This window comes from Choristoneura fumiferana, chromosome 28 (genome assembly GCF_025370935.1).
Source record: "Choristoneura fumiferana chromosome 28, NRCan_CFum_1, whole genome shotgun sequence".
Taxonomy (NCBI): Eukaryota; Metazoa; Arthropoda; class Insecta; order Lepidoptera; family Tortricidae; genus Choristoneura; species Choristoneura fumiferana.
The window spans coordinates 1,636,390-1,646,163 of record NC_133499.1 but is presented as its reverse complement, the minus strand read 5'-3'; positions in this window follow the sequence as shown (position 1 = coordinate 1,646,163).

Here is a 9,774-nt window from a genome sequence, read left to right as displayed (position 1 = left end):
TTCTGCCAAGTTTCTTGCGGCGCATTCTTCTTGGCAATAATGGTCTTTCCGAAAGCGCTGGTAGTTTAAAAAAATGACGTGTAAAAGTGCCCATTGCGGCCTATTTACTGAATAAATAAATCATTTGAATTTTATTCATGTTACGTAACCTCACTGGTATTCATGAAGCTACGTCTCAAAAATTATAATTTAATTTGATTTACGTTTATTGACAAGAGGTTGGAATAATTTAACCAAATTACAGAGGCACAACAATAGCGTGTTTTAAACAAGCCAGCGCCATCTATGAGCACAATAACGAACATACTTAAAGGAGAAAAACATCCTATTTGTTTTTAACCTCCGACGCAAAAAGAGGGGTGTTATAAGTTTGACCGCTATGTGTGTCTGTGTGTCTGCATGTCTGTGTGTCTGTCTGTGGCACCGTAGCTCTTAAACCGGTGGACCGATTTGGATGCGGTTTTTTTTATTTGAAAGCAGGTTTTCTAGCGATGGTTCTTAGACATGTTTTATCAAAATCGGTTAAGCCGTTTCAAGATCATCAGCTCTTTTGTTCGCTGCGGTAGGAATCTTAGACGCAAAACGGGTATTTAGGTACTTTACTTCCAAACATATTTGGGCCCTAAAATTTGAAACACCCATATATGCTATACTAGCTTTTGCCCGCGACTTCGTCCGCGTGTACTTTAGTTATCAGGGCATATGTTTTAATTATTCTTCTTCTTTGTCGTGTTCTTCATTCCTGAAGGTCGTCCCCGTCTTGAAAAGCCTTTACGGAGACGTTGACGAACTGCTTCCATACCACTCTGTCCTCGGCCTGTATCAGCGCTGCATGCAAAGTGAGCCCCGTGATCGCCTTAATTTGATCCGACCATCGGGTTGGTGACCGTCCTCTGGGCCTTTACCCCTCTATTTTGCCTAGCACTATCAGTTTCTCGAGGTTGTTTAACTCCCTTCGAGCGATATGGCCAAAATAGCCGAGTACTCGTTGGTAGCAGGTCGTGGACAATCTGGTTCTGACATTCAGCTGGTCGAGAATGGATTTGTTGGTTCTCTTTGCTGTCCACGGTATGCGTATTTTTAAAATCGGCTCTGAAGTTGAATTCAGTTTTTTCTATCCCATGGGAATTTTGGATTTTCCGAAAAAAAGTGGCCTATGTCAATCGAGGATAGTCATATCATATGAAAGAATTTGTAAAAGCAGTGCCAAAGTTGAATTTACTTATTTCTATCCCGCGGGAATTTTTCATTTTCCCGGAAAAACGTATCCTATGTCAATCAGGAATAATGTAGCTTACTTTTGTTGAAAGAACTTTTAAAATCAGACCCGAAGTTGAATTCACTTATTTCTATCCCGCGGGAATTTTGTATTTTCCCGAAGAAGAGAGTAGTCTATACTAATGAGGAATAGTGTAGCTTTCTATTGATGTAAGAATTTTTAAAATCATCCCCGAAGTTGCATTCAGTTTTTTCTATCCCATGGGAGTTTTGTAATTTCCCGAAGAAAAAGTAACCTTTGTCATTTGGGGATAGTCATATCACATAATATGTAAGAATTTTTGAAATCAGCTCCGTTATTGAATTAATTTATTTCTATCCCGCGGGAATTTTGCATTATCCCGGATAAAAAGTAACCTATGTCAATCAAGGATAGTGTAGCTCACTAACGGTGAAAGAATTTTTAAAATCGGCTCAATAGTTTCAGAGATTCGCCTACAAACAAAGAAGCGAAAAAAGTTTAGATATATTTCCCTATCCCGTGGGAATTTCGAAAGATCCTTTCTTAGTGCGCGTCTACATCTATTAAGGAACATATATTACAAATTTCAAGTTTCTAGCCCCAGTGGTTTGGGCTGTGCGTTGATCTATAAGTCAGTCAGTCAGTCAGTCAGTTTCTTCTTTTATATATATAGATTAAAAAAATCAAAAAACCCGACTGCCTTAAAAACTAAAAGGAAGAAAATAAGTCTAGTGGTCTAGAACTCTGTCAAGAAGCTCATTTAAGGTTCAACAGTCGGGACACATTACCAAGATTTTTTGAGTTGGTTACGATTTAAATGGGTTTGACTTAATTTTTTAATGTTTTTTATTTTATAATTTTTTTATATTTCTGTGAAAATAGTAGATTAAAAGTATTATAACCCATATATATTTAGAATGGGCTAATTATTAGCTTTCATTTGATTCCCATATTGTTACAATACAAAATATTTTTTTTAATCCTTCGCCATATTTTTTTCGCAGACGCCATATTGAAATATTATATACCCTATGTCACTCCGACAGTTATAACGAATCCAATGATACCTCATATGTTACAATCCGTCTAGCCGTTTAGGCTGCAGCGAGGACCATAGAAATGGGGACCATACATACCCACATACATACATACATACATACGCTCGAAAAACATAACCCTCCTTCGGGCAGTCAGGTAAAAAAAATAGGGTCGGGCCACTAACACTTAGGGGTATAAAAAATAGCTGACGTCCTATTCCCAGACCTACCTGAGACATACACACAAAAAAAAATCATAGAAATCAAGCCGTTTCGGAGGAGTTTGGTTATGTTATGTTTAAGCAATTTTTTATTTTGTTTTTTTTTTATTTTACAAAAATTTGTGACCCGAGAATTTTATATATTAGCTTGATATTAGATTACAGGTTGACTTGCAAGACGACTCCAATGGGCATAAATCACGACTTTTTAACCCCTGACGCAAAAAGAGGGGTCTTATAAGTTTGACTGCTATGTGTGTCTGTCTGTGGCACCGTAGCTCTTAAACGGGTGGCCCGATTTGAATGCGGTTTTTTTTATTTAAAATCAGGTTTTCTAGGGATGGGTCTCAGACATGTTTAATCAAAATCAAGGAAAATTATAGCGGCTGAAATTACTTGAGAATTATTAGTAGTTTAAGAGTAAATAGCAGCCTAATGTATAAAACATACCTAAACTTGGAAGATTCCGTACACAATACGAAATCCTTAGAAAAATATTACTTGTTTTTTTTATTTCAATCTAAGGACATTGTAATGCTTTGAAGTTGCTTTGTAGCTACGATTTTGACAGCAGCATCAAAAAGTGTGAAATAAAGAACTAAATTAAAATAAGATAAGATAATATAATTTAGTGAAAAATTTGCAGTACAAGATAACCGAATACAATATTTTAGAAAAATCTGATGTAATACGTTTGCACTGGTTTTACTAGTGTACAGCGTCATCTAGTGGCGACTAGTTTTACTAACGTGACAACACAGCGCGTCTAGTGTCAAGTAGGTAAAGCAATGTTTATTTGCATTTACCGTTGGATGTCGCAACTAGAGACTTAGAATTTCGAGTTGAGTGTCTCGCAAAAGATTTATATAATAAGCTAACCGAAACTAAATCAGTACTAATGGGGATAAAAAAATTGAAGTCAAATGTTTCAATTGATTGAAGAGCGTCGTGCTGTACATTTTAAATTTAATATAGAAGTGGCTGAAATGTAATTTGAGTTAAAGATGTATAGCAGGTAGTCCTCCTTTGAAGCATTTGACTACAGTTTTTTTCTTCTCCTATTTTCTATAAACTGTAATATTGTAATTGTGCCCTGATCACACGTACTGAGTAGAGTGGCGAGAGAGTGTCCTCGGCCGAGTGCTCGGTTCGTGTGTACTATGTGACGAGTACTCGGCCTAGTACTCGGCCGAGCAAAATGGCGAGCGAGCCACTCGGACCCTGGTTTGTTTACTACAGGGCTTTAAATACCGTTAAAAAGTGGTAACGTTACCAACTGTCAAACCGATTTAACGTTAAATGAAAATTAACGTTAAACGATTTACCGTTACTTATACAACTTTTTACCGGTAAAAAAAATGGTAACGTTATCAGCTATTCATTAATTTAACGTTAATTCAAAAGTATCGTTAAATCATTTTAACGGTATTTATATTACTATTTACCGGTAAGCTTGGGTAACGTTAAATTTTAGATTATCCTCATTTATCGAGCGAGTATGCACGCGCTAAATTGGCAACACTCGGTAGCATAGCAAAAATTACCGATAGTGTTACTTCGGTATCGTTATAATAATGTGAATTGGGTAACGTTAACAAGCCCTACAATGTAAAGTAAATTTACCGGTAAAAATAACGGTAATTAGGTAACGTTAAATAATGTTAAGTTATCAATTAACGTTAAATTTTAATACCGGTACTAGGTATTTTTATGATTTTTACCGTTATTTAACGTTACTTATAGTGTGAATTTGGTAACGTTAACAAGCCCTGGTTTACTAGGCCGAGTGCCCACCCCCGCACTCCTCCCAGCATACCCCGCGCCGACTCGCTCGCCACTCGGCAGGTATGAACTCGTTCACTCGCCACTCGCCAGTCAGTAGCGTCGTCGTAGCGAGCGGCCGCGCAACCACGTATTGGCCGCGTAGTGAACTGACTCGCCACTGTCACCAGGAAAATCAAAATGCGTGTAAACACCTACTCGCCCACCCTATTCTCTCGGCCGAGTACCAATTTGCTGTCTCGCCATGCTACTCGGTACGTGTGATCAGGGCATTAGGGTATGCGCGCACGAGCAACTTTTGTCTCCACGACTATTTTTAATGTTTCCATCAAGTCTATGGGTAGTCGCGTCGCTACGTGTGCGCACTTCCATACTAACCCATAGATTTGATGTGAGAGACAAAATAGACACGGAGACAAAAGTTGCTTTCGCATACACATCGCATACAAAAACTGTCATTTGATTGCGATCGTGAGCGTCAGAAACGTTAGGCAGTAGACCCTCTGGTCACGTGACCATATGGCGATAAATCTGAAAATGTTGAGCTTTATCGCTGAAAAAAAACATCTAATTTCGAAAAAAATACCCCTTTTTAGGGTTCCGGAGCCAAAATGGCAAAAACGGAACCCTTATAGTTTCGGTCTGTCTGTCTGTCTGTCTGTCTGTCCGTCCGTGGCTTTGCTCAGAAACTATCAATGCTAGAAAGCTGTAATTTTGCACGGATATATATGTAAGTTATGCTGACAAAATGGTACAATAAATAACTAAAAAAAATTTTTTTTTAGGGTACCTCCCATAGACGTAAAGTGGGTGTGATTTTTTTTTCTCATATAACCCTATAGTGTGGAGTATCGTTGCATAGGTCTTTTAAAAACCATTAGGGGTTTACTAAGACAATTTTTCGATAAAGCGATTTTTTTGCGAAATATTCAACTTTAAAGTGCAAATTTTCATTAAAATCGAGCGTCCCCCCCCCTCTAAAATCTAAACCGGTGGGAGGAAAAATTTGAAAAAATTCAGGATGGTAGTAAGTATATCAAACTTTCAAGGAAAACTATAACGGTTAAGTTTGCTTGAGAATTATTAGTAGTTTAAGAGTAAATAGTAGACTAAGGTATAAAATATACTAAACTATGGAAGACTCCGTATAAAATACGAAATCCTTAGAAAAATTTACTTAATTATTTCGTTATGGCTACGAAACCCTATTTCGGGCGTGTCCGACACGCTCTTGGCGGGTTTTTTCATTCACTCCAATTCCTTTTATTTGTGCGACTGCCTGTTTGTATTTGTGCGACTAGGATGGGATTAAGAAATCAGCTTCAAACACCAACATCATTCCTGCAAGCAGCCATCTTGTGGCGACTTGACGCCACTTTTTTGAGTCGCGGGAAATTTCAAAATGGGGTCACGTGACCAGATTTATCGCTGCAAACGAGCGTCCAGCGACTGCATGTGGCCTTCAGACACAGCTATGACATAATAAAAGACCATACGGGTAATAGATATAACCTGGATTAACGTATAGGCTACTTTTTTTTGCCCGCGACTTCGGTCGCGCTGAATTAGTATCTAGTTTAAAACTTTGTGATCATTTTGATCCCACAGGAACCATAGATTATTTTGGAATAAAAAGTAGCCTATATGTTAATCCAGCGTATTTATTACCTGTATGGCAAATTTAATGCAAATCCGTACAGTAGTTTCTGCGTGAAAGAGTAACAAACATCCAACCATCGCCATACTTAAAGAAATGTGATTAATTTTTATTGTCCATATAAAAAAAATTGTAGAGAATTTTATGTGGATTACTTATGTCTTAGAACATTTTGTGCTGTGGGCCAGTGTTTACGAGTTATGTACGAAAAACTAAAAAATGGGACCTTTACATCCCCCCCACCCGTTAGCTTTACCCCCACCCTTCAGTACTTTTAGTATGTGGTTTAAAACACCATTCCCCACAACTTCATTCATTCATTCCTTCATCAACAGCACAGCAAAAGACTGGAATTCTCTGCCTGCGACTGTGTTTCCTGAACACTACAGTTTGGCCGCTTTCAAGTCTAGGATGAATGAGCATTTACTAGGCAAGCGTGCTCCATCGTAGGCCCCATCCTCGCTTTCCATCAGGCGTGATTGTGGCCAAACGCAAGCCTACACTGTATAAAAAAAAAGTATGCCAAAATTCGCTTATACACGAGTTTTTTCCCCTGAGAGACAGTTTTTGGTCTTTGTTGGGTAGGCTAAAATTAATTTTAGCAGGTGGCGCAATTTACAGTACTACTAATGTACTGTATATTGCTCTAATGAGCAACATAAGGAATAAGGTTAATGTACGAGTGGTCGTCGCTGTCCCAATAGTTGGCATCTTTAATCTTATGTCATTAGCAATAGAGATGACAGCAGGGTGTCGTCTATTGGGCATTAGCGTGTCGAGCACCTAGTACGTTTAGCTTACATTAAGGGGCTGTTTCACCGCCCATTGATTAGTGTTAACTGACGGTTAAATGTGATGCCGTCTCTATTTGTTTTGTTCGAATAGACGGAGACGGCATCACATTTAACCGTCAGTTAACACTAATCAATGGGTGCTGAAACAGCCCCTAAATCTAACTATTTATACAATACACGTACACAAGAAATCCAAAATAGTAATTTGTATGAATTGTATGTGTATGAACGAAACCAGCAAAAGTAGTTATTTAAAACCATCTAGTGTCAGATAGTAGCACTAAGGTAACACTGCTATCTGTAGTTAGTTATTTGTAACAAATTTACAGCGTCATCTAGTGTTGAATAGTAGAACTAACGTAACAACGCCATCTATATTATATTGAAGGCAATAGTCATGCAGTGCCTCGAGCGGGGAGTAGTAAAACAACTAGGTTTGAAGATTGTACCGTTAGATGTCGCTACTAGGAACCTTAGAGCTTCGGGACCATTGTTCCACAATAGAACAATATAGTATTACCAAAATCGTGAAGGTAAATATTGTACGAGGCCGATAATTCCAAGTCACACGGTTCACCTTGTAATCAAATTGGCTGGCTAGTTTATAAAGTGGCCAACTCATTACGCTGGTAATCATGTAACTTGAGATTATCGGTCCCCCGTTTCTAACAAACTGTTATGAATTGTATTAAACACACTTTCAACGAGTGTATGTTTGTGTTGACACTGCAAGAATTTGCTCCTGCTAAATACCATTTTAAAATAAAAAACGAAATAACTTGGAACAAAATGAAGGAAAACAAGTTTAGTAGTCCTGAACTCTGTTAAGTAACTTAATTTTCAACAGTTGGGACCCATTCAAAGTCGTGTCAGGAGTGAGGCACCGACTTCAAACTGGTACACCGATCAAGGTTAAATATAAAAAGGTTTGTTTATTATTTTTGCTTTTCAATTTTTTCGGCGGTTAATTTTTTTTGTTAAAAAGTTTTTAATTCTAATTTTTCCCACACACCACGATGTTTTTTCAAATTTTGTATGGGACCAACATCGAGGCGCATATACCCAATCCAATAAAAGAATTATCAAAATCGGACTACTCTGTGTAAAGTTATGCGTGATCATACATAATGTATATATTGTATATATTGGGAGGGTGCGAAGTACTAGGTGGGGGTGAAGAAATCTATCGCAGCGCTCATGGTGGCCAAAAGTAGAAATAGTTCTGGCTCTGTCATCTGTCATACTCATATGAATCTGTCATTAACAAAGCAATTTGTATAGACTTTAACTACTTACCTAACTTTAGTAATAGATGTTATGATGCGAGCTTGAATTATTGAACACTGTCCCTGTTTTGTTCTTAATTCCTCTAAGTACATCTCGGACATGTCCAGCAACAATTTTCCTTATGAAACGGTTTGTGGTTGAAATTTTATATTGAGTGATACTCACAAAACCGGTCTTCAAAATGATACTCATTTTGTTCTGAAAACGATATTTTACTTAATTATCTTTTCGTTTTACAGTAAAAGTACAACTAAACATGAAGTAAACAAACCATGACATAACGAAAATAAAACACACTTTTGAATAAATTTTACTTACCTCATTTAATTTTAATGACCAAAAATGAATTCACCTTTTGTCCACCCAAATCACGGTATCACAGTAATTTTGTATTATAAATTAATATGTTATAGGTTTGATTTTGGTCACAATGTCGCGATGAAATTTCAAAACGTCAGAGCATCAGAGCCAAAAAAGTTGCGGACGCTAGGTGGCGCTGATGTCGTGCACAGAGCCAATACGCGTCGATCTGAGAACCTCCTTTTTTTGTGACCGTTATGTGGAGCACTCACCTATCCCTTGTTCCACTAGGACCCCGCAGTGTTCACAAAAACACAATCTTAACTGGTTATAACATTTATTTTAATAATTTACGCTTAAATATCTTAAAAATATGAATACAATAGAACTGAGCGAAACTATATGAACTACCCTTCAGTTAACTTAAGTTTAAGCTAAATATGCCTTTCCACAGCAGCGGATCGGTAAGCTATACATATATGTAGGTAGGTCAGGGGAGTTGAAAGATTACTGCTACATAATTATTTCGGCCTACATAAGTTTTGTCCAGGTTTTCTCACGATTTTCCATCACCGTACAGCTCGTGGTAAATTTCGAATATCATTCATGTGAAACATCGTGAGGAAACCTGCACAAACCGGCGAAGCAATTCAATGGTGTGTGTGAAGTTCCGCACTGGGCCCACGTGGCAACTACGGCCCAAGCCCACTCATTCTGAGAGGAGGCCTATGCCCAGCAGTGGGACATATAATTATGCTATAGTATAGCTAAAAAATTATGTGAAGCCGTGGTGGCATAGTGTTTTGACCTATCGCCTCTCAAGCAGAGGGTCGTGGGTTCAAACCCCGGCTCGCACCACTGAGTTTTTCGAAATTCATGTGGAATTACATTTGAAATTTACCACGAGCTTTGTGGTGAAGGAAAAACATCGTGAGGAAACCTGCACAAACCTGCGAAGCAATTCAATGGTGCGTGTGAAGTTCCCAATCCGCACAGGGCCCGCGTGGGAACTACGGCTCAAGCCCTCTTGTTCTGAGCGGAGGCCTGTGCCCAGCAGTGGGACGTATATAGGCTGGGATGATGATGATGATAGCTAAAGGCAGATATTTGTATGAATAACACGAATGCTCGTTCTCGGGTCTTGGATGTTTAATATATATTTAAGCATGTTTTTATCGACATAAGTATGTTTATCCGTTGCCTAGTATCCATAGTACAGTCCAGTTCGTAAACACCTGAGCAAAAATACGTTCAAAAATATCTGCACACGCTTCTACGCCGTTAACAATAGAGTCGTGTTCAGATATTTTTGATCAAATGTTTGCTCAGAAGTTTATGAACTCGACTTAGTTTGGGACTAGGTCAATGAGGGCTATCGTTTTTTGTCTCACTAGATGGCGATATTTTTATGGTACGTGAGGTGTTTTAAATATGATTTTTCTAAACTTTGCTTTCA